The sequence below is a fragment of the Tamandua tetradactyla genome, chromosome 12 (assembly GCF_023851605.1).
Source record: "Tamandua tetradactyla isolate mTamTet1 chromosome 12, mTamTet1.pri, whole genome shotgun sequence".
In the NCBI taxonomy this organism is placed as follows: Eukaryota; Metazoa; Chordata; class Mammalia; order Pilosa; family Myrmecophagidae; genus Tamandua; species Tamandua tetradactyla.
Genome location: NC_135338.1, coordinates 4,368,367 through 4,391,946, shown reverse-complemented (window position 1 = coordinate 4,391,946; position 23,580 = coordinate 4,368,367). Strand labels below are relative to the sequence as shown.

Here is a 23,580-nt window from a genome sequence, read left to right as displayed (position 1 = left end):
ACACCCAGAGACCAGGCAGGAGAGGGATGGGGCAGTGAGTGGGGGTGGGGGGTGCAGAGGTGGGAGGAGAGGCTACTGGAGAAGGGGTGGAATTTGCTGGGGGGAGGGAGAAAGAGATAAATGAAGGTAAGAGGAGCAACCGGGGACCAGCTGGGGAGCTCAGATGAGCAGGTCAGGAGATGGGACAATGGCTTGTGAGGTTGAATGGGGTGGAAATGAAAGGCTGGGGGGATAAAAGAGGATGCCCGCTCAGGAGCAGAGCCCAGACCAGGGAGCCAGGTAAAGAGCTGCTGGGCTGGTCAGCCCCACCCCACCTCCAGGCCCTGAGAGGTCTCCCACACCCAGCGCGTTGGCAGGGGGCTCATGCCAACGCTCTGTTTTCTGTCTTCTGCCACTTGGAATCTGCTTCATCCTCTTCAGCAGCTCTCTTCAGCAGGCCCTTCTTAAAACTATGGAAAGATTCACGAATTTGCATGCCATCCTTGACCAGGGCCATGCTGATCTCCTCTGCAGTGTTCCAGTTTTAGTATATGTGCTTCTGAAGCAAATATGGTATCTTTTTAAAAATTACATTGTCTGTCCTCTTTTAGGGGCATAGAAATGTAACTGATTTTTGTATATTAATCTCATATTTCTGATACCAGCGGTCTTACTGAAATTTAAAATCATTTTCTGAAGATTTTCTTGAGTTATCTATATAGGCAATCATATTGAAACTTTATTTTTTCTCATTTCCTTATTCCCTCTTTTGGTCAAGAAGGCGTTCTCAACCCCATGATGCTGGCCCCACTCATTGCCAGAGTCCTGTCCCACATTGCTAGGGAGATTCACACCCCTGGGAGTCTTGTCCCACATAAGGGGAAGGGCAGTGAATTCAACTGCCAAGTTGGCTTAGAGAGAGAGGCTCTCTGGGGGTGACCCTTAGCCACAATTATAACTAGGTGTAGCTTCTCCTTTGCAGGAATAAGTTTCATGGTGGGCGGAGCCCCAAGATTGAGGGCTTGGCCAATTAAATTGATTGTCCTCACTGCTTGCAAGAATAGCAGGAATTTCTCAGGTGCCATAGTTGAATATTTCCTCCTTTCCTCCCAGCACCCTAAGGGGATTTTGCAAATACTTGTTCATTCTCTGCCCAAATGACTCTGGGATTTATCAAGGCATCACACTAACTTGTACAAATGAATAAGATCTCATTCCCTACTCAAGGTTCCATGTATCTATGGTGTTCAAGTAAACTGACCATACAAGTTAAATTAGATAATGCACTACCCAAAATATTAAGGTCCCTGATTCTTCTTTTTTTGTAAGGACAGGCACCAGAAAATGACCCTGATTCATTTTGAGTTGATTTTTGTATATGGTGTGAGGTAGGGTCTGCCTTTTTTTTTTTTTTGGTGAATGGAGATCCAGTTTTCCCAGTGTCGTTTTTTAAAGAGAGTATTCTTTCCCAATTGAGTTTTTTTTTTGACACCTTGTCAAAAATTAGTTGGCAAGGTGCCTGCCCATGCAAAAAAAAAAATCAGTTGGCAAAAGCTTCCACTTCAAATGATGAAGATACAACTATGTGATGATATTAAGAATTACTGATTATATATGTAGAATGGAATGATATCTTATTGTTTTGTTTGTTTGTTGTTAATTTTTTTTAATTAATAAAAAAAAAAGGAAAATAAAAAAGCTTCCACTTCACCCTCTAATGGTGGGCCAGAGGTACTACATGAATATTGACACATCTCAGGAATCTAAAGAGCGGTGACTCAGACTTATTTGCATACCCACAGAGCACTGCACAGGCACAAGTTTAAAAATGTCAAAATTTTGTATTTCCATCTGCTCAGACTTTCTGAGAATTTGATGATTGTTTATATAATGCACAGCAAGTTTTGTTTCATGCACTGAAACTTGTATTAACTAGACACCATCAGTGCAGTAGGACTTGTAGTTTCCTGAGGTGTGAGTTACTGACCTCCCATGGTCTACTCTGATTTCTCTTCAAATCGTATAAATCTTTCGCCTTTTACTAAAGATTTCCGTGGAGAGAAACTAAATCTGAGTTTTAAGCAAATTTTTTGAGGCTTTGCTTTAGCAGAGCTAACAAAGTTGTTAAAGAAAAGTTCTGAAAGTTTTTTGTAGTTGTATCACTTGTGTGTACAGGGAACTTAAAATCTTTTGGATTTTTGTACTGTGGTTGGTTACATGTTCTTTGCTTTGCTTTGTTTTTAGCTTAATTGTTCTGGTAGGAACCAAAGATGAGTAATAGTGATGTAACAATGGACGCCTTTATTCTGTTGTTGATCTTTAGAGGGAAACTTTTCTGTGTTTTACCACCAAGGATGTCACTTGTGGGCATTTCGTTTGTGACCTTAATCATCTTGAGGAAGTTTTCTTAAGTGTTTTTACTATGAATCAGTGCTGGATTTTATCTTTCCCTGGATGCCTTAGATTAGACATTTCTACAGACTTGTAACTGGGGTATTTTCTTGGCCTTAGAACTGTAAACTAGCAATTTATTAAATTCCCCTTTTAAAAAGCCATTCCGTTTCTGGTATATTGCATTCTGGCAGCAAGCAAATTAGAGCAATCATGGTGTATAATTATTCTAATATGCTGTTGCGTTCTGTTTCATATTATGTTGTTGAGAAATTTTGTATCTATATTCATAAGAGATATTGTTCTGTAGTTTTCTGTGCATCTTTACCTGGCTTTGGTATGAGGGTAATGTTGGCACTGTAGAATGAATTAGAAGGTGTTCCCTCCGTAATTAAACATTTTGGAAGAGTTAGAGGATAATTGGAGTTAAGTCTTCTTGGAATGTTTTATAGAATTCTGTAGTGAAGCCATCTGCTCCTGGGCTTTTCTTTGTTGGGAGGTTTTTGCTGATTGATTCAATCCGTTTGTTGAGATCTATTTCTTCTTGACTTAATGTAGGTAGTTTGTGTGTTTATAAGAATTTGTTCATTGCATCTAGGCTATCTAATTTACTGTCTTATAATCATCGGTAATATTCACTTATAGTCCTTTTTCTGTCAGTGGAGTTGGTAGTAATAATGCCCTTTTCATTTCCAATTTTTATTATTTGTATCCTCTTTCTCTCTCTTTCTCTCTCTGTCAGTCTAGCTAAAGATTTGTTGATTTTGTTGACCTTTTCAAAGAACCAACTTTTGGTTTTGTTGATTTTAAATTTCTATTCTAATGTTTGCTATTTCTTTCCTTCTGCTTGCTTTGGGTTTAGTTTTCTCTTCTTTTTCTAGTTCTTTTAGTGTTCAGGGTAGGTCTGTGATCTGAAGTCTTTCTTCTTTTTTAATGTAAGCACTTAGCCCTTTAAATGTCCCTCTCAGCTCTGTCTTCACGGCAACCCATAGGTTTTGGTAGGCTGTGTTTTCATTTCATTCTCTTCAAAATATTTCCTATTTGGCTTCTAATTTCCTCTTCAACTCATTGGTGGTTTAAGACCATGTTGTTTAGTTTCCACGTATTTGTTAATTTTCCCTTTATCCCTCTGCTATTGATTTCTAGCTTCATTCCATTGTAGTTGGAGAAAAAACAAATGCAGCCCTTGAGCTAACTGCCCCTCACAACCCCTGAGAAAGCATGGCATGTTCTTTGCATGTGGTTTTCGTTGTTGCTGTTGATAACTGAAATCCATACTTTATTCAGATTTCCTTCATTTTGACCTAATATCCTTTTTCTGTACTAGGTTCCCACCAAGGCACCACGTTACATTTAATCATCACATCTTCTTAGTTCCTCTGGACTGCGATAGTTTCTATCCTTTCCTTGTTCTGTTGTTTTGTTTTTTGCATTCTCAAGGTTTAATATAAAAAAAGTTATAGTCGTCATGAACAACTCAGGCAATCATCTTTTTTTATATATCTTATTTTTGTTTTTGTTTTTAAGCAATTTTATTCACAACCATACATTCCAGCCAAAGTGTATAATCAATGGCTTTTAGTATAATCACAGGGTTGTGCATTCACCACCACAATCAATTTTAGAACATTTTCACTGCTCCAAAATGGAAAATTGCAAACCCCTTATACCTCTCTACTATTGACCCTTAGCATTGGTGTGGTACCTTTGTTACAACTGATGAAAGAACATCAAAATATTACTTTTAGATTATTGCCCAGGGTCCAGAAGCTGGCAAATCACTCATGATGAGCTACCTGACACAGAATCTGTGGGAATTTATGAAGGTCATGTCCAATGTTTGCAGCTTTGGTAGTTTTGGAAAAGGTGACTCTTTTCTCTGTTGCTCCTGAGAACGTGATTGTGTGAAATGTGAGTCGAAGAACAACATACCAATAAATTGGGTCCTCTTCATGGAGGGTTGACAGCCACCCTAGGGGTCACCATACCCACAATGATGCTGCCATGCACAGAACGAGGAGCACCTGGGGTGTGCGTCACCTGCTCAAGTCGGAGAAGATGTAGTGATTACAGTACATGTTCTGAAGAAAGGTAAAACACTTGCCTTTGCCTCGGTGGATTTGACCAACAAAACCACAGGAAGATTAATAGCACAAGGACAACACATGAAACGCCTGGGAAACTAAGGGAACAGCAGTCAGACCTAAAGAAAACCCAACAAGTAATATTGTGTAAATCTAAGGAATTTATTTTTTTAAATAAATTAGCTCAACCAAAAAATATATATATATATACATATACATATACTTTTTAAAACGTTTTATTGTATACTATAGCACATATAGAAAGCAATAGTTTTCAAAGCACACTTCAACAAATAGTTACGGAACAGATCCCAGAGTTTGTCATGGGTTACCATGCTAGTTTGCTAGCTGGCAGAATGCAATATACCTGAAATGGAACGGCTTTTAATAAGGGGAATTTAATAAGTTGCTAATTTATAGTTCTAAGGCCAAGAAAATGTCCAAGTTAAAGCAAGTCTATAAAAATGTCCAATTTAAGGTACCAACAAGAGGCTACCTTCACTCAAGAAAGGCTGATGATGTTCAGGGTTTCTCTCTCAACTGAAAAGGCACATGACAAACAGGTTATGCTAGCTTCCTGTCCGGGCCTCTTGTTTCATAAAGCTTCCCCAGGGACATATTCCTTCTTTACCTCCAAAGATTTCTGGTGTTGTGACCTCTCTGCTTCTGGATCTCGTCATTCTGTCATCATTCTCTGCTCTCTCAGAATCTCAAAAATTTTCCAAAATGCTTCCCCTTTAAAACGATTTGAGTAAAGTAATCAAGACCCTTCTGGAATGGTGGAGTCACATCTCCTGCTATTTAAAAGTTCATACCCACAATTGGCTGAGTCACATCTCCATGGAGATAACCTAATTAAGTTTACAATCTACATTATTGAATAGGGATTAAGAGAAAAGGCTACCTCCACAAAATTGGATTAGATTAAAACGTAGTTTTTCTAGGGTACATAAATCCTTTCAAACCAGTACACATACCATCATCTCAGATTTTTCCTTCTAACTGCTCCAGAACATTGGAGGCTAGAAAGAATAAATATACATATATATATTATCATCACTTTGATTCTTTTTTAAAATTTTTTTACTTTTAAATTTATTTATTTATTAATTTAAAAAATTAAGAAGAAACAAAAACATTAACATATCATTCCATTCTACATATACAATCAGTAATTCTCAATATCATCACATAGTTGGATATTCATCATTTCTTAAAACATTTGCATCAGTTCAGGAAAGAAATAAAAAGACAACAGAAAAAGAAATATAATGATAACAGAGGGAAAAAAAACATTATACATACCATATCCCTTACCCCTCGCTTTCATTTATCACTAGCATTTCAAACTAAATTTATTTTAACATTTGTTCCCCCTATTATTTATTTTTATTCCATATGTTCTACTCAAACCTTATCCACCTCTGTTGATAAGGTAGATTAAAGGAGCATCAGACACAAGGTTTTCACAACCACACAGTCACATTGTGAAAGCTGTATCATTATACAATCATCATCAAGAAACATGGCCACTGGAACACAGCTCTACATTTTCAGGCAGTTCCCTCCAGCCTCTCCATTACATCTTGGTTAACAAGGTGATATCTACTTAATACGTAAGAATACCCTCCAGGATAACCTCTCAACTTTGTTTGGAATCTCTCAGCCATTGACATTTTGTCTCATTTTACTCTTCCCCCTTTTGGTCGAGAAGGTTTTCTCAATCCCTTGATGCTGAATCTCAGCTCATTCTGGGATTTCTGTCCCACGTTGCCAGGAAGATCCACATCCCTGGGAGTCATGTCCCATGTAGACAGGGGGAGGGTGGTGAGTTTGCTTGCTGTGTTGGCTGGAGAGAGAGGCCACATCTGAGCAACAAAAGAGGTTCTCCTGGGGGTGACTCTTAGGCCTAATTTTAAGTAGGCTTGACCTATCCCCTGTGGGGTTAAGTTTCATATGAACAAACCCCAAGACTGGGGGCTCAGCCTATAGCTCTGGTTGTCCACACTGCTTGTGAGAATATCAAGAATTCAACTTGGGGAAGCTGAGTTTTAACCCGTTCTCACCATTCCTCAAAGGGGACTTTGCAAATACTTTTCCACTCACTGATCAAATCACTCTGGGATTCATCAGGGCATCACCTGGACAAACCAACAAAATCTCATGCCCTATACAAAGTTCCATGTACTTTAGGTGTTCAACCAACTATCTACATAAGTTATATTAAGAGATGCACTAGTCAAAGTATGAATTTTTACCAAAAAAAAAATGTTTTTTTTGCTCTAGTCTCACACATAAGTTGAAATTTTAAAATATTAATTACCATCTATTTTCAGCACACTGCAGTAATGACATTCTTTTGTTCTTCCTCATGCAAAAACATTTTTTTAATTTGTACATTTAGTCACTATCATTATACAGTCTAGGCATTCCTAGATTATACCATCTCAATCTTTATCGTCTATCTTTCTTTGTGATTTCTTTTATGCCCCAGCCCTCCTCCCTCTATCATTCTCATATGCAGCTTCATTCAGTGTTTTAACATAATTGTATTACAGTTAGGTAGTATTGTGCTGTCCATTTCTGAGTTTTTATATTCAGTCCTGTTGCACAATCTGTATCCCTTCAGCTCCAATTACCCAATATCTTACACTATTTCTAACTCCTGATGGTCTCTGTTACCAATGAAATATTCCAAGTTTATTCACTAATGTCAGTTCATATCAGTGAGACCATACAGTGTTTTTCCTTTTGTTTCTGGCTAATCAGACTCAGCATAATGTCCTTAAAGTCCATTCATGTTGTTAACATACTTCATAACTTTATTCTGTCTTACAGCTGCGTAATATTCTATCTTATGTAAATGCCACAGTTTGTTTAGCCAACTGTCTGTTGATGGGCATTTTGCCTGCTTCCATCTCTTGGTAATTGTAAATAATGCTGCTATAAACATTGGTGTGCAAATGTCCATTTGTGTCCTTGCCCTCATGTCCTTTGAGTAGAGACAGCATATAGATGGGTCCTGTTTTTTAATCCATTCTGCCAGACTATGTCTTTTGATTGGAGAGTTTAATCCATTAACATTCAGTGTTATTACTGCATGGGTAGTACTTTCTTCTACTATTTTGCCTTCTGGATTTTATATGTCATATCTAATTTTCCTTTTTTTACCTTTACTCATAGTCTTCCTTTCTACACTCTTCTCCACATCGCTCTCTTCTGTCTTCATATCTGTCTCTAGTGCTTCTTTTAGTATTTCTTGCAGAGCTGGTCTCTTGGTCACAAATTCTCTCAGTGATTTTTTGTCTGAAAATGTTTTAATTTCTCCCTCATTTTTGAAGGACAGTTTTGCTTGATATAGTATTCTTGGTTGGCAGTTTTTCTCTTTTAATAGTTTAAATATATCATCCCACTGTCTTCTTGCCTCCATGGTTTCTGCTGAGAGATCTGCGCATTGTCTTATTAGGCTTCCCTTGTATATGATGGATTGCTTTTTTCTTGCTGCTTTCAAGATCCTCTCTTTCTCTTTGACCTCTGACATTCTGATTAGTAAATGTCTTGAATTACGTCTATTTATTCTCTTTGGGGTATGCTGCACTTCTTGGATCTGTAATTTTAAGTCTTTCATAAGAGTTGAGAAATTTTCCGTGATAATTTCCTCCATTAGTTTTTCTCTTCCTTTTCCCTTCTCTTCTCCTTCTGGGACACCACAACATGTATATTCATGCGCTTCATATTGTCATTCAATTCCCCGAGTTCCTGCTCATATTTTTCCATTTTTTCCCCTATATTTTCTTTTTCTTGCTGGATTTCAGATGTTCTGTCCTCCAGTTTACTAATCCTATGTTCTGTCTCTTGAAATCTACCATTGTAGGTTTCTATTGTTTTTTTCATCTCTTCTACCGTGCCTTTCATTCCCATAAGTTCTGTGATTTGTTTTCTCAGACTTTCAATTTCTTCTTTTTGTTCATTCCTTGCCTTCTTTATATCCTCCCTCAATTCATTGATCTGTTTCCTGATGAGGTTTTCCATGTTTGTTCGTATATCTGAATTAATTGTTTCAGCTCCTGTATGTCATTTGAATTGTTGCTTTATTCCTTTGACTGGGCCATATCTTCAATTTTCCTAGTGTGATTTGTTATTTTTTGCTGGTGTCTAGGCATTTAATTACATTAATTAGTTTATTCTGGAGATTGCTTTCACTTCTTTTATCTAGGGTTTTCTTGCTGGATGAATTTGTTGTCTATCTGTTCTTTGACATTCAGTTCAGCTTTATCTGGACCTCTAGCTTAGCTTTTGTTTAACAGAGGAGAATTTTTCAGTTCTTGTTTTCTTGTTTCTTGCCCTGCTTGTGTGGTGCCTTTCCCCCCCACCCCACCCTTAGGAGGGTCTACTTAGATATTATAGACCCCAGCCAGATTTTCCCAGACCAAAATGGCCTCCTATCAGGAGGAAAGAGTCACCTGCATCGGTTTTCCCTGAGAGTGAGACCCAGCAGGTTGAAAGACTTTCCTGTGAAGTCTCTGGGATCTATTTTTCTTAACCTGCCCAGTATGTGGTGCTTGTCTGCCTGCAGATCCCACCAGCATAAGATGATGTGGTACCTTTATCTTTGGCAGACTCTCCCTGCTGGGGGCGTGGTGGAGACAGAGGAGAGGTTGTAGGCTGGTTTTAATGGCTTCAAATTACCAAGCCCTGGTGTCTGAATTCCTTGAAAGAAGGATTCCACCTGAGTTGGGCTTCACCCCTCCCCTGGGGAAGGCACAGGCTCCAGACAACCCCCCAAAAGAGCTCACTTTTGCCTATGCCTGGGCAGTTGCAGCCTGAGAAGTCCTGCTGCTATATCCAAAAGCAGTCAAGCCTTTGTAGAAACACAGCCACAAAAACCTCTGTTTCCTTCTTTTTTTTCCCCCTTTTTCCGTCAGCCCTGTCCCCTTGGCGCCAGGGCAAAAATCAGCAACCTCCACTTTGAACAGGTTCACCTAAGCTGGGTGCCTGTTTTTAATAGTTAGAATTTGTTAATTAATTCCACAATTGGTGTTTAATTGTGCTCAGCCCCTGCTGCTGGTAAATTTCCTTTCCTTTCCCCTCTGGGAAGCAGCCTATGGGGGAGGGGCGCTGGCTGCTGCAGCTTTGGGAACTCACGGTTCTGTGGGGGCTCGCAGCTGGTCCAGCTGGTCCAGACTGGGGTACGCTGTGTGTCCGGTCACTGACGTGACCCCAGGAGCTGTTCTGTACTGTTTCTGGTTATTTAGTAGTTGTTATGGAAGATGAACTAAAATGTGCACATTGTTAAGCCGCCATCTTGACCCAGAAATCACTTTGATTCTTTTTTGTAAAAAATAACATATATACAAAAAAGCAATAAATTTCATTGCATAGCCCAACAATTAGTTGTAGAATAGATTTCAGAGTTTGGTATGGGTTACAGTTCCACAATTTTATGTTTTCACTTCTAGCCGCTCTAAGATACTGGAGACTAAAAGAATATCAACTTAATAATTCAGTAATCATACCCATTTGTTAAACACTACCTTCTCTGTATAATTCTACCATTGATTTTGATCTTTCTTCCCACTCTTTAATCATATTTGGGCCATGCCCATTCTAACATTTTCATGTTGTAAGGGCTGTCAGTAATAAGAGGTAGGGAGCTAGAACTAGCTGAAGTTCTAGAGGGGCTGGCCCCTCTAGGTTTCAGGTCTTATCTAGTCCAGGGAACCATCTGGAGGTTGTAAGTTTCTGGTAAGTTACCCTAGTGCATGGAAACTTTGTAGACTCTTATAGATTCTAGGTACTCTTTAGGATTGGCTGGAATGGTTTTTGTTGGAAGTTGGCAAGTTATGCTAGGTAGCACTGTCTAACTGAAGTTTACATAAGGGTGCCCTCCAGAGAAATATACACTTTAACTATAGTCCATAGTTTGTATCATGGTCAGGTTCCTGTGTCAACTTGGCCAGGTGGTGGTACCTGTTTGTCTGGTTGGGCAAGTGCTGGCTGTCTGTTGCGATGAGGACATTTCATAGAATTAAATCATGATCATGTTGGCTGCATCCACAGCTGATTCCATTTGTAATCAGCCAAGGGATGTGTCTTCTGCAATGAGTGATGCTTAATCTAATCACTGGAAGCTGTTTAAGGAGGATTCAGAAGAGACAGGGTCTCTTCCTGCTTCAGCCAGTGAACCTCTCTTGTGGAATTCATCCAGATCCTCCATCAGAATCAGTAGCTTCACAGCCTGCCCTACAGTTTTGGACTCTACATTCCCATGGCTGCATGAGACACTTCTATGTATTTTATATTTATGTATTTCCAGTTGATCCTGTTTCTCTAAAGAACCCTAACTAATACAACTTGGGACCAGGAGTGGTTCTTAAGAAACAGAATCTTAAAAATAGGTTTTTCCAAATGGTTTTCTACCCTGACTGGATTCAAAGGCACTAAGGACTCTGATTCCCATAATCAGAATGACACTCCCAGTCCATGGAGTGAGTTGGCAAAAGAGATAGTCAAAATATCACCACTTGATTCTTCTCATGCTTCACTTGTACGAAGTCAGGCTCTGGGGGGATAATTTTTTGACACCTTTAAGCAGTTTTCTGGAGGTATATAGATATTGGCTGGTTGTTGCTAGATATACTGGATACATTAATGAGTGAAAGGGATGGGCTTAAGGCTTCAAACAAGAAGCTTAAGTGCCGTCTGACAGATGTAGACGTTTCTATGAATGTCCTGAAGGAAAATCTTATTTCCTGTAGCCGTAGACTTGAGATCTCTGAAAATCAGACTCAGAATCTTATTGTTAGAGTAGCAACTTTACAACATAAACTGAAATGTCAATCTTGCATGGTGTCTGCCATTAAAGTGAGGGCACTGATTGGAAAGGAGTGGGACCCTGAAAAGAAAAATGGGATGGTGACATATGGATTGATAATGATATCGGGGGTGAGGTCAAAACCCTAGATCATGCTGAGTCTTCTCTAGATAACCCTGTAATAGTTTGCCCAGAGGACACAACTGCCCCACCTCCAGCCTGCCTTGAGGAGTTGGCCACCCAACCTCCTCCTAAACGGATTAGTCCTAGAGTGATTAATCCTGATTTAACAGATGAAATTGCAAATGAGTGTCCTGACGCAAATGGCTTGGAAGATATTTCTAATTCTTTTCATGACCCACCCCCACCACCCCTCATTTCTTCTAGACCTATAACTAGACTAAAGTCCCAACAGACCCCTAAAGGTGAAGTACAAAGTATCACACATGAGGAGGTACATTATACTCCAAAAGAACTGTGTGAGTTTTCCAATTTATATAGACAGAAATCAGGGGAATATGAGTGGCAGTGGATTTTAAGGGTGTGGGATAATGATGGAAGAAATATAAGGTTGGATCAGGCTGAGTTTATTGATATGGGCCCACTGAGCAGAGATTCTGCATTCAATTTTATAGCTCAAGAGGTTAGAAAAGGTATTAACAGTTTGTTTGGATGGTTGGTTGAAACATGGATCAAAAGGCAGCCAACATTAACTGAGGTTGAAATGCCAGAACTGCCCTGGTATAATGTAGATGAGGGGATCCAGAGGCTTAGGGAGATTGGAATGTTAGAGTGGATTTATCATGCAAAGCCTGCTCTTACACCCCAGGAATGTCTGGAGGATGCACCTTTTACCAGAACAGTGAGAAATAAATTTGTGAGACTAGAACCATCATCCCTGAAGAGCTCTGTGGTTGCACTTCTCTGTAGGTCAAACATTACTGTGGGAACTGCTGTCACTGAGCCGGAATCCTTAAACACAGTGGGGATGACTGGATCCTGAGTTGGCAGAAGCCAGGTGGCAGCACTTAATCGCCAAAGACAGGGTAGACATGGCTATTACAATAGAGAGCAAACTCAAAGCAGGCATCAGAATTATATAACTTGCAGAGATTTGTGGCACTGGCTAATAGATCAAGGGGTACTTGGAAATACAATAGCTGAGCAGTCTACTAAATTCTTGTTTGAGCTGTATAACTCCATAGGAGAGGCTCTCCAGCTGAAACAGGAAGGGCTGTCTCTTCTGAATTCTCCTTAAAAGGCTTCCAGTGATCAGATTAAGCATTACTCATTGCAGAAGACACTCCCCTTTGGCAGATTACAAATGTGATCAGCTGTGGATGTAGCTGACATGATCATGATTTAATTATATGAAATGTCCTCATCACAACAGACAGGCCAGCACTTGCCCAGCCAGGCAAACAGGTACCACCACTTGGCCAAGTTGACACATGAACTTGACCATGACAATCCAACCCTTGTCAAATTGGCAGCTATACATACCACCTTAAACCATACCTAATTTCTAAATAAAAAACAATGAAACACACAGTTTTTCTTTCACCTAACAATACTCAACTGTCCTGCATATAACCAGAAACACATTAAACCTCTCCAGAATAAGATGAAAGTCCTTGGATAATATTCATTCTTAAACTTGATATCTTACAACTTATTGTATAACACGAACAAAACAGTATTACAGTTCCCATTTCTATAACTGATCATGTGGTCGTAGTTAATATTTCACTACCTTCCTCCACTACCCATTCCATGTTCCCTTCACCTTCAACAAGTACTTCAGCTGGCCGTGGTTCTTTACCTGATGGGGTGACCCAAACCTTCATTCCTGAAGTTTCAGAGCCATTGGTAGTCCTTCCTGGATTGGGTTGTTGCAGTTTCCCATTGATTTTAATCACAGGGCATGGTAGTACTAAAAGACGACCTAAGGGATCTCCTATATTCCAAGAAAACTCTTCTTTACCTCCATTATGTAGTTGCAGTCCTATTTCCCCCTGATAGTCAGGGTCAATCACCCCAGACAATAACGTAATCCCCTTCTTGGCTTGTTGATCCAGTGGCATAAGTAGCCCAGAGTGACCAGGTGTCAGTCTTAGATTCCAGTTCAATGGAATCATTGTTGTTTCCCCTGGTGGAAGCACTCCCTGTTTTGGAACTAAAACCTGTAGACCAGCAGAGCTCAGGGTCATAGGGATAAGAAGCAAAAATATTCCTAGTGGATCACTAGGGGTAATAGTGAGTGGTGCCACTCTCATTTCCACCCCTTGGTTCCTGGACCCATGGATCCTGGCTATGGGAGAAACAGCACCATACAGTAGATGCTGATTCAGAGCATACACAGCTTCCTGGGGAACATTACCCCAGCTTTTCAAGTTTTTGCCACCTAGTTGGCACTGTAATTGAGTTTTCAAAAGGCCATTCCACCGTTCTATCAATCCAGCTGCTTCTGGATGATGGGGAACATGGTAAAACCAGAGAATTCCATGAGCATGTGCCAATTCCCACACTTCATTTGCTGTAAAGTGTGTCCCTTGATCAGAAGCAATGCTATGTGGAATACCATGACGATGGATAAGGCATTCTGTAAGCCCACGGATAGTAGTTTTGGCAGAAACATTGCATGCAGGAGAAAGCAAATCCATATCCACAGTATGTGTCTATTCCAGTTAGAACAAATTGCTGCCCCTTCCATGAAGGGAGTGGTCCAATGTAATTAACCTGCCGCTATGTAGCTGGTTGGTCACCTCGGGGAATGGTGCCATATTGGGAGCTGAGTGTGGGTCTCTGCTGCTGGAAGATTGCACACTCAGCAGTGGCTGTAGCCAAGTCAGCTTTGGTGAGTGGAAGTCCATGTTGCTGAGCCCATGCACAACCTCCATCCCTACCACCATGACCACTTTGTTCATGAGCCCATTGGGCAATGACAGGAGTTGCTGGGGAAAGAGGCTGATAGTATCCACAGAACGGGTCATCTTATCCACTTGATTATTAAAACCTTCCTCTGCTGAAGTCACCCTCTGGTGTGCATTCACATGGGACACAAATATGTTCATGTTTTTAGCCCACTCAGAAAGATCTGTCCACATACTTCTTCCCTAGACCTCTTTGTCACCAATTTTCCAATTATGGTCTTTCCAAGTCCCTGACCATCCAGCCAAACCATTAGCAACAGCCCATGAGTCAGTATACAAACGCACCTCTGGCCAGTTCTCCTTCCAAGCAAAATGAACAACTAGGTGCACTGCTCGAAGTTCTGCCCACTGGGAGGATTTCCCCTCACCACTGTCTTTCAAGGACACCCAGAAAGGGGTTGTAATGCTGCAGCTGTCCACTTTCGGGTGGTACCTGCATGTCGTGCTGAACCATCTGTAAACCAGGCCCGAGAGATTTCTCTTCCTCAGTCAATTCACTGTAAGGAATTTCCCAAGAGGCCACAGTTCTGGTCTGGGAAAGAGAAGGCAATGTGGCAGGAGTGGAAACCATGGGCATTTGGGCCACTTCTTCATGTAACTTACTTATACCCAAGACCTGCTCTGGCCCTATCTCATATATACCATTTACATTTTACAATACAGTGCTGCTGTGGATGCCCAACTTTATGGCTTGGTGTGTCAGACAACACCCAACTATGATAGGCAACTGAGGTCTCATGGTAACTTGATGGCCCATGGTTAAGCGTTCAGTCTCTACTAAGGCCCAGTAGCAGGCCAAAAGCTGTTTCTCAAAAGCAGAGTAGTTATCTGCAGCAGATGGTAAGGCTTTGCTCCAAAATCCTAAGGGTCTGCATTGTTATTCTCTTATAGGGTCCTGCAAAAGGCTCCACACAGCATCTCTATTTGCCACTGACACTTCCAGCACCATTGGATCTGCTGGATCATACGGCCCAAGTGGCAGAGCAGCCTGTACAGCAGCCTGGACCTGTCACAGATCCTCCTCTTGTTCAGGTCCCCACTCGAAATTAGCAGCTTTTCTGGTCACTCGATAAATGTTGCTGAAATCCAAAAAGACCAACTAGACGTTGTGCCTCTCTTTTGGCCACAGAAGGGGCCAGATGCAGCAACTTATCTTTCACCTTAGAAGGGCTATCTCAACATGCCCCACACCACTGGACACCCAGAAATTTCACTGAGGTGGAAGGCCCCTGTATTTTTGTTGAATTTATCTCCCATCCTCTGACATGCAAATGCCTTACTAGTAAGTCTAGAGTAGTTGCTACTTCTTGCTCATTAGGTCCAATCAACATGATATCATCAATATAGTGGACCAGTGTGATGTCTTGTGGGAGGGAGAAACGATTAAGTTCCCTGCAGACAAGATTATGACATAAGGCCGGAGAGCTGATATACCCCTGAGGTAGGACAGTGAAAGTATATTGCTGACCTTGCCAGCTGAAAGCCAACTGTTTCTACTGGTCCTTACTAACAGCTACTGAGAAAAAAGCATTTGTCAGATCAATAGCTGCATACCAGGTACCAGGAGATGTATTGATTTGCTCAAGCAATGATACCACATCTGAAACAGCAACTGCAATGGAGTTACCACCTGGTTGAGCTTATGATAATCCACTGTCATCCTCCAAGACCCATTTGTTTTCTGCACAGGCCAAATAGGAGAGTTGGATGGAGATGTGGTGGGAATCACCACCCCTGCATCCTTCAAGTCCTTAAGAGTGGCAGTAATCTCTGCAATCCCTCCAGGAATCCGGTATTGCTTCTGATTCACTATTTTGCTCAGTAGGGGAGGTTCTAGTGGCTTCCATTGGCTTTTCCCACCATAATAGCCCTCACTGCGTGAGTTAGAGAGCCAATGTGGGGATTCTACCAGTTGCTCAGTATGTCTATACATACCAATTATACATTCTGGAACTGGGGAAATAACTGCAGAATTGGTCCAGGGGCCCACTGGACCCACTGTGAGACGGACCTGAGCTAAAACTCCATTGATCACTTGGCCTCCATTAGCCCCCACTCTGACTGGTGGACCAGAGTGATGTTTTGGGTCCCCTGGAATTAATGTCACTTCTGAACCAGTGTCTAATAATCCCCTAAATATCTGATCATTTCCTTTTCCCCAATGCACAGTTACCCCAGTAAAAGGCCGTCAGTCTCCTTGGGGAAGGTTTGGAGGAAGATTAACAGTATAAATTTGTGGCAGTGTGACAGGGTTCTTCCCCAAAGGGACCTGGCCTCCCCTTCATTCAAGGGTATCTGGGTCTGTAAACTGTCTCAAGTCTGGGAATTGATTAAGGGGCCGTGATTTTGTGTTTTTGTAATTCAGGTTAGACTTCCGTTCACTTGACCAAGAACTCTTTTGTCTATACAGCTCAAACAAGAATTTAGTAGACTGCCCATCTATTGTATTTCTAGGTACCCCATGACTTACTAGCCAATGCCACAAATCTCTGCAAGTTATATAATTCTGATGCCTGCTTTGAGTTTGCTCTCTATTGTAATAGCCATGTCTACCCTGTCTTTGGCGATTAAGTGCTGCCATCTGGCTTCTGCCAACTCGGGATCCTGTCATCCCCATTGTGTTTAAGGATTCCAGCTCAGTGACAGCAGTTCCTACAGTAATATCTGACCTACAGAGAAGTGCAACCACAGAGCTCTTCAGGGATGATGGTTCTAGTCTCACAAATTTATTTCTCACTGTTCTGGTAAAAGGTGCATCCTCCAGACATTCCTGGGGCGTAAGAGCAGGCTTTGCATGGTAAACCCATTCTAACATTCCAATCTCTCTAAGCCTCTGGATCCCCTCATCTACATTATACCAGGGCAGTTCTGGCATTTCAACCTCAGGTAATGTCAGCCACCTTTTGATCCATGTTTCAACCAACCATCCAAACAAACTGTTAATACATTTTCTAACCCCTCGAGCTATAACATTGAATGCAGAATCTCTGCTTAGTGGCCATATCAATAAATTCAGTCTGATCCAGCCTTATATTCCTTCCATCATTATCCCACACCCTTAAAATCCACTGCCACTCATATTCCCCTGATTTCTGTCTATATAAATTGGTAAAACTCACACAGTTCTTCTGGAGTATAGTGTACCTCCTCATGTGTGATACTTTGTACCTCACCTTTAGGGGCCTGTTGGGACTTTAGTCTAGTTATAGGTCTGGAAGAAATGAGGGGTGGTGGGGGTGGGTCATGAAAAGAATTAGAAATATCTTCCAAGCCATTTGCATCAGGACACTCATTTGCAATTTCATCTGTCAAATCAGGATTAATCACTCTAGGACTAATCCGTTTAGGAGGAGGTTGGGTGGCCAACTCCTCAAGGCAGGCTGGAGGTGGGGCAGTTGTGTCCTCCGGGCAAACTATTACAGGGTTATCTAGAGAAGACTCAGCATGATCTAGGGTTTTGACCTCACCCCCGATATCATTATCAATCCATGTGTCACCATCCCATTTTTCTTTTCAGGGTCCCACTCCTTTCCAATCAGTGCCCTCACTTTAATGACAGACACCATGCAAGATTGACATTTCAGTTTATGTTGTAAAGTTGCTACTCTAACAATAAGATTCTGAGTCTGATTTTCAGAGATCTCAAGTCTACGGCTACAGGAAATAAGATTTTCCTTCAGGACATTCATAGAAACGTCTACATCTGTCAGACAGCGCTTAAGGTTCTCATTTGAAGCCTTAAGCCCATCCCTTTCACTCCTTAATGTGGCCAGTGTATCTAACAACAACCAATCAACACCTCTATACCTCTTATTTCTACAAAACTCTGTAAAGGTGTCAAAAACATTATCCCCCAGAGCCTGGCTTCGTACAAGCAAAGCATTAGGAGGATCGAATGATGATATTTTGACTATCTCTTTTGCCAACTCACTCCATGAAATGGGAATGTCATTCTGATTATGGGAGTCAGAGTCCTTAGTGCCTTTGAATCCAGTCAGGGTAGAAAACCATTCGGGAAAACCCATTTTTAAGATTCTGTTTCTTAAGAACCACTCCTGGTACCAAGATGTATTAGTTAGGGTTCTCTGGAGAAAAAGAATCAACAGGGAACACTCACAAATATAAAATTTATAAAAGCATCTCATGTGATTGCAGGAATGCAGAGTCCAAAATCTGCAGGCAGGCTGTGAAGCCGACGATTCCGATGGAGGGTCTGGATGAACTCCACAGGAGAGACTCTCTGGCTGAAGCAGGAAAAGAGCCTATTTCTTCTGAATCCTCCTTAAAAGGCTTCCAGTGATCAGATTAAGCATTACTCATTGCAGAAGACACTCCCCTTTGGCTGATTACAAGTGGAATCAGCTGTGGATGTAGCTGACATGCTCATGATTTAATTCTATGAAATGTCCTCATCGCAACAGACAGGCCAGCACTTGCCCAACCAGACAAACACATCCCACCACTTGGCCAAGTTGACACATGAACCTGACCATGTGGTGGCAGCCAGGCTCTACTCAGTCCCCAAGGAGCATGCTATACCTTTTCCAAGGCCTGAGGAGGCACAACTCTTCCACTGCAACGAGATGGGAGACTCATCCTCTGCTCTCAGGGTAAACTCACCATCTCCATGTACATGGGTGGGTCCACTCTCCTGGCTGAGGTTTCTTGGCTTCAGATCCCAACTTCCATGGTTCTCACTCTGCAAAACTCCAATTTGTCCCTTTTGTGTCCCACTTTGTCCAGATTGGCAGTGGTTCCATTTATACCAACAGTCTCTTCAAGTACTCCAAGACTTCTGCATCATTCTCTTCACAGTTTGTCCAAAATCTTCCCCTTAGCCATTCAAAAAAACTGTTCCAACATACCTGGTATTTGCAAACTGCAGCAGCACCCCACTCTCTGATACCAAAATCTGTTCTAGTTTGCTAGCTGCTGGAATGCAACACACCAGAGATGGATTGACTTTTAATAAAAGGGAATTTATTTCATTAACTCTTCAGAAAAAAGGGAAGGCAGCTAACTTTTCACTGAGGTTCTTGCTTATGTGGGAAGGCACAGGGTAATCTCTGCTGGCCTTCTCTCCAGTTGTTCTTCCAACAACTTTCCCCCAGGTGATTTCTTTCTGCATCTCCAAAGGCCTGGGCTGAGCTGAGTGCTGAGATGAGGTATGCTGAGCTGCTTAGGTTGTGCTCTCTCATTTATGCACCAGTCAATTAAGTCAACCGTCATTCATTGCAGCAGGCACGCCTCCTAGCCGAGTGCAGATGTAATGAGCAACAGATGAGGTTCATGTACCATTGGCTCATGTCCACAGCAACAGAACTAGGCACCTTCACCTGGCCAAGGTGACAAGTGAATCTACTACCACAGGCTCTGTTCTAAGCAACTTTATATATGATAACTCATTTTAGGCTTGAACAGTTTAAGTACTTTGCCCAACATTACACAGATAATAAATCATAAGATTCAGATTCCAAATTCAGGCAGTCTGGTTGCATATTCTGTGCTCTCAAGTGCGAAGCTTTAATTAACCTGGGACACAAATTATGGCCACACTTCTCCCATTCTACATGTTATTCTCATTTGGTATTTTTATTCTAATTTATTTTCTTTGCTCACAATTCCTTATCTCACACCTTCCTTTTAAGAACATTTTCCTTCTCTGAAGTGCATCCTTTTAGAAGTACCTCAGTAAGGATCTATTGAAGGTAAAATTTCTCAGTTTTTGTAAAAAATATTTTTATTATAAACAATGAGCAAACAAACATACATTCTTGACATGATTACAACCAAGGCTCACAGCATCATTACATAGCTATGTATTCATCACCACGACCACTTTTTGAACATTTTCATCTCTCCAGCAAAAGATAGAAAAAAGAAAAAACTAATACATGCCATACCTTTGCCACTCCTTTTCACTGACCACTAGTATTTCAGTCTACTCAATGTATTTTAACCTCTGTTCCTCCTATCATTTATTTATTTATTATCCATATTTTTAACATACTTTTTTCATCACATAGTTGTATATCCATCATCATGATCATTTCTTAGAACACTTGCATCAACTCAGAAAAAGAAATAAACAGAAAACAGAAAAAAATTCATACATACCATACCTCTTACCCCTCCCTTTCATTGATCACTAGCATTTCAATATACTAAATTTATTTTAACGTTTGTTCCCCTATTATTTATTTATTTATTTTTATAAATTTTTAAATTTTTTAAAAAATGTAACAACAAACTCAAACATTCTTAACATATAATCATTTCATTTTACATATATAATCAGTAACTCACAATATCATCACATAGTTGCATATTCATCATCATGATCATTTCTTAGAACATTTGAATCAATTCAGAAAAAGAAATAAAGACAACAGAAAAAAATCATATATACCATACCCCTTACCCCTCCCTTTCATTGATCACTAGCATTTCAACCTACTAAATTTACTTTAACATTTGTTCCCCTTGTTATTAATTTATTATTAATCTATATTTTTTACCCATCTGTCCATACCATAGATAAAAGGAGCATCAGAACAAGGTTTTCACAATCACACATTGCAAAAGTTATCATTATACAATCATCTTCAAGAAACATGGCTACTGGAACATAGCTCTACAGTTTCAGGCACTTCTTTCTAGCCTCTCTAATACACCTTAAACTACGAAGGGGGTATCCATATAATGCATAAGAATAACCTCCAGGATAACCTCTCAACTGTTTGAAATCCCTCAGTCACTGACACTTTATTTTATCTCATTTCTCTCTTCCCCTTTTCAGTCAAGAAGGTTTTCTCAATCCCTTGATGCTGAGTCTCAGCTCATTCTAGGATTTCTGTCCCACGTTGCCAGGAAGGGCTACACCCCTGGGAGTCATGTCCCACATGGACAGGGGAGGGTGGTGACATTGCTTGCTGTGTCGGCTGGAGAGAGAGGCCACATCTGAGCAGCAAAAGAGGTTCTCTGGGGATGACTCAGGCCTAATTTTATGTAGGCTTAGCCCATCCTTTGTGGGGTTAAGTTTCATATGAACAAACCCCAAGATTGGGGGCTCAGCCTATAGCTTTGGTTGTCCACACTGCTTGTGAGAATATCAAGAATTCTCCACTTGGGGAAGTTGAGTTTTCCCCCTTTCTCACCATTCCCCCAAGGGGGCTTTGCAAAGACTTTTAATTCACTGTTCAAATCCTTCTGGGATTTATTGATAGCCCCTTTGTTTTGGTGTTGTCCTTTTCTAGTGTGCGGGACAAAAATAAGGGACCTTTGGCTACATGTCCTTTCACTGTCGATTTAAGTAATAATTTGTCTGAATCTAGAAGTGGTTCATGTATCTTTATCAACCTCACAGACTGTTAGTTTGCTGGCTGCCTGAGCATGATGTACCAGAACTGGAATGGGTTTTATAAAGGGGAATTTAATAAGTTACAAGCTTACAGTTCTCTAAGGAAGTTAAAGTGCCCAAATTAGGGCACCAACAGGAGGTTACCTGCACCCAAGAAGGGCCGATGGGTCAGGAACACCTCTGTCAGCTGGGCAGTCACATGGCTGGCATCTGCTGGCCCCTTGCTCCTAGGTTCTGTCACTTTCAGCCTCTGTATCTGTGGGGGTTTCTCACTTTGCTTCTCTGAAGCTGGCCTTCATCTCTTGGCTTCCCTTGGCTCTCTTCAAGCTTCTGGCTTGCTTAACATCTCATGGTGATGTCTGCTGGGCTCCAAGCATCTCCAAACCTCGATGCCTCTGTTCTCCACATGTCTGCATATGTGTCAGTTCTGTTGAGATGTTTCTGTCAGCTATGAGGCTTCTGTCATTTTGGTCTCTCTCCAAAATGTTCCCTCTTTTAAAGGATTCTAGTAAACTAGTCAAGACCCACATGGAACAGGTGGAGTCACATCTGCATCTAATCAAAAGACACACCCACAATGGGCATGTCACATCGCCCTGTAGATAATCTGATCAAAAGTTTCCGATATATCCTATTGAATTAGGATTTTAAAAAATGGCTGCCTCCACAAGAGTGAACCAGGATTAAACCATGGTTTTTCTGGGGTACATAATACTTTCAAGCTGGCACACAGACCGTGGCTTTCTCATGCCAAAATATGCTTGCTTTGTTGATATGTGCTTGACAACATGTGCTTGACAAATATCCATATGGAAAAAAAGTAAAGCTTGATCCCTGCCTCAAACCGTACATCAAACCAATTTCTCATGGATTGTGGACCTAAATGTAAAAGGTAAAACAATAGAGCTTTTAATTTCTCTTGAGACTTCTTCAAAGCACTCTTCAACAAGCAGTTACAGGATACATCCCAGAGTTTGTCATGGGCTACAATACAATCCTCTCAGATTTTTCCCTCTAGCTGCTCCAGAATAGAGGAGGCTAGAAGGCTTAAATATTTTTTTATCATCACAAATCTATATTTTCCTTCTTTTCTTGTGAAAAATAACATACATACAAAAAAAGTTATAAATTTCAAAGCCCAGCATCACAATTACTTGTAGAGCATATTTCAGACTTTGACATGGGTTACAATTCTACAATTTTAGGTTTTTACTTCTAGCTGCTCTAAAATACTGGATATTAAAAGAGTTATCAATTTAATAATTCAGCATTCATATTCATTTGTTAAATCCTATCTTCTCTGTATAACTCCACCATCACCTTTGATCTTTCCATACCTCTCTTTAGGGATGTTTGGGCTATGGCGATTCTAAATTTTTCATACTGGAGGGTCTGTCACTAATACGGGGTAGGGAAATGGAACTATCTGATGTTCTGGAGAGGCTGGGCTAGGTTTCAGGACTTATCTGGACCAGGGACCCATTTTGAGGTTGTAGGTTTCTAGAAAGATACTCTAGTGCATGGAACCCTTGTGGAATCTTATATATTGCCCTAGGTGTTCTTTAGGATTGGCTGGAATGGTCCTGGTTGGGGGTTGGCAGGTTATGAGGTAGCAAGGTCTACCTGAAGCTTGCATAAGAGCAACCACCAGAGTAACCTCTCAATTCCATTTGAACTCTCTCTGCCACTGACACTTTATTAATTACACTTCTTTTCCCCCTTTTGTTCAGGATGGACTTGTTGGTCCCATGGTCCCAGGTCTGGATTCATCCCTGGGAGTCATCTCCCACGTCGCCAGGGAGACTTTCACCCCTGGAAGTCATGTCCCACCTAAGGGGGAGGGCAATGATTTCACCTGCAGAGTTGGTCTTAGAGACCGAGGCCACATCTGAGCAACAACAGAGGTCCTCCAGAAGCAACTCTCAGGCATGCCTATAGGTAGTCTAAGCTTCTCCAGCACCTACATCAGCTTCACAAGAGTAAGTCTCAGGATCCAGGGCAGGGCCCATTGATTTGGGT

At 41.0% G+C, this 23,580-nt stretch overlaps 2 non-coding genes and 1 pseudogene across 2 annotated transcripts; 2 read left to right on the top strand and 1 right to left on the bottom strand.

The window, feature by feature from the left end:
* Positions 1-445: 445 nt before the first annotated feature.
* On the bottom strand, positions 446-547 carry LOC143652774 (U6 spliceosomal RNA). The gene has a single exon (XR_013160836.1). It is a non-coding gene; the product is annotated as a U6 spliceosomal RNA (small nuclear RNA).
* A 1,429-nt stretch (positions 548-1,976) lies between these two features.
* LOC143652887 (U5 spliceosomal RNA) lies at positions 1,977-2,093 on the top strand. Its single transcript, XR_013160934.1, has one exon. It is a non-coding gene; the product is annotated as a U5 spliceosomal RNA (small nuclear RNA).
* Positions 2,094-4,157: 2,064 nt separating this feature from the next.
* On the top strand, positions 4,158-4,556 carry LOC143651188 (acyl-coenzyme A thioesterase 13 pseudogene; annotated as a pseudogene).
* The last annotated feature ends 19,024 nt before the right edge of the window (positions 4,557-23,580 follow it).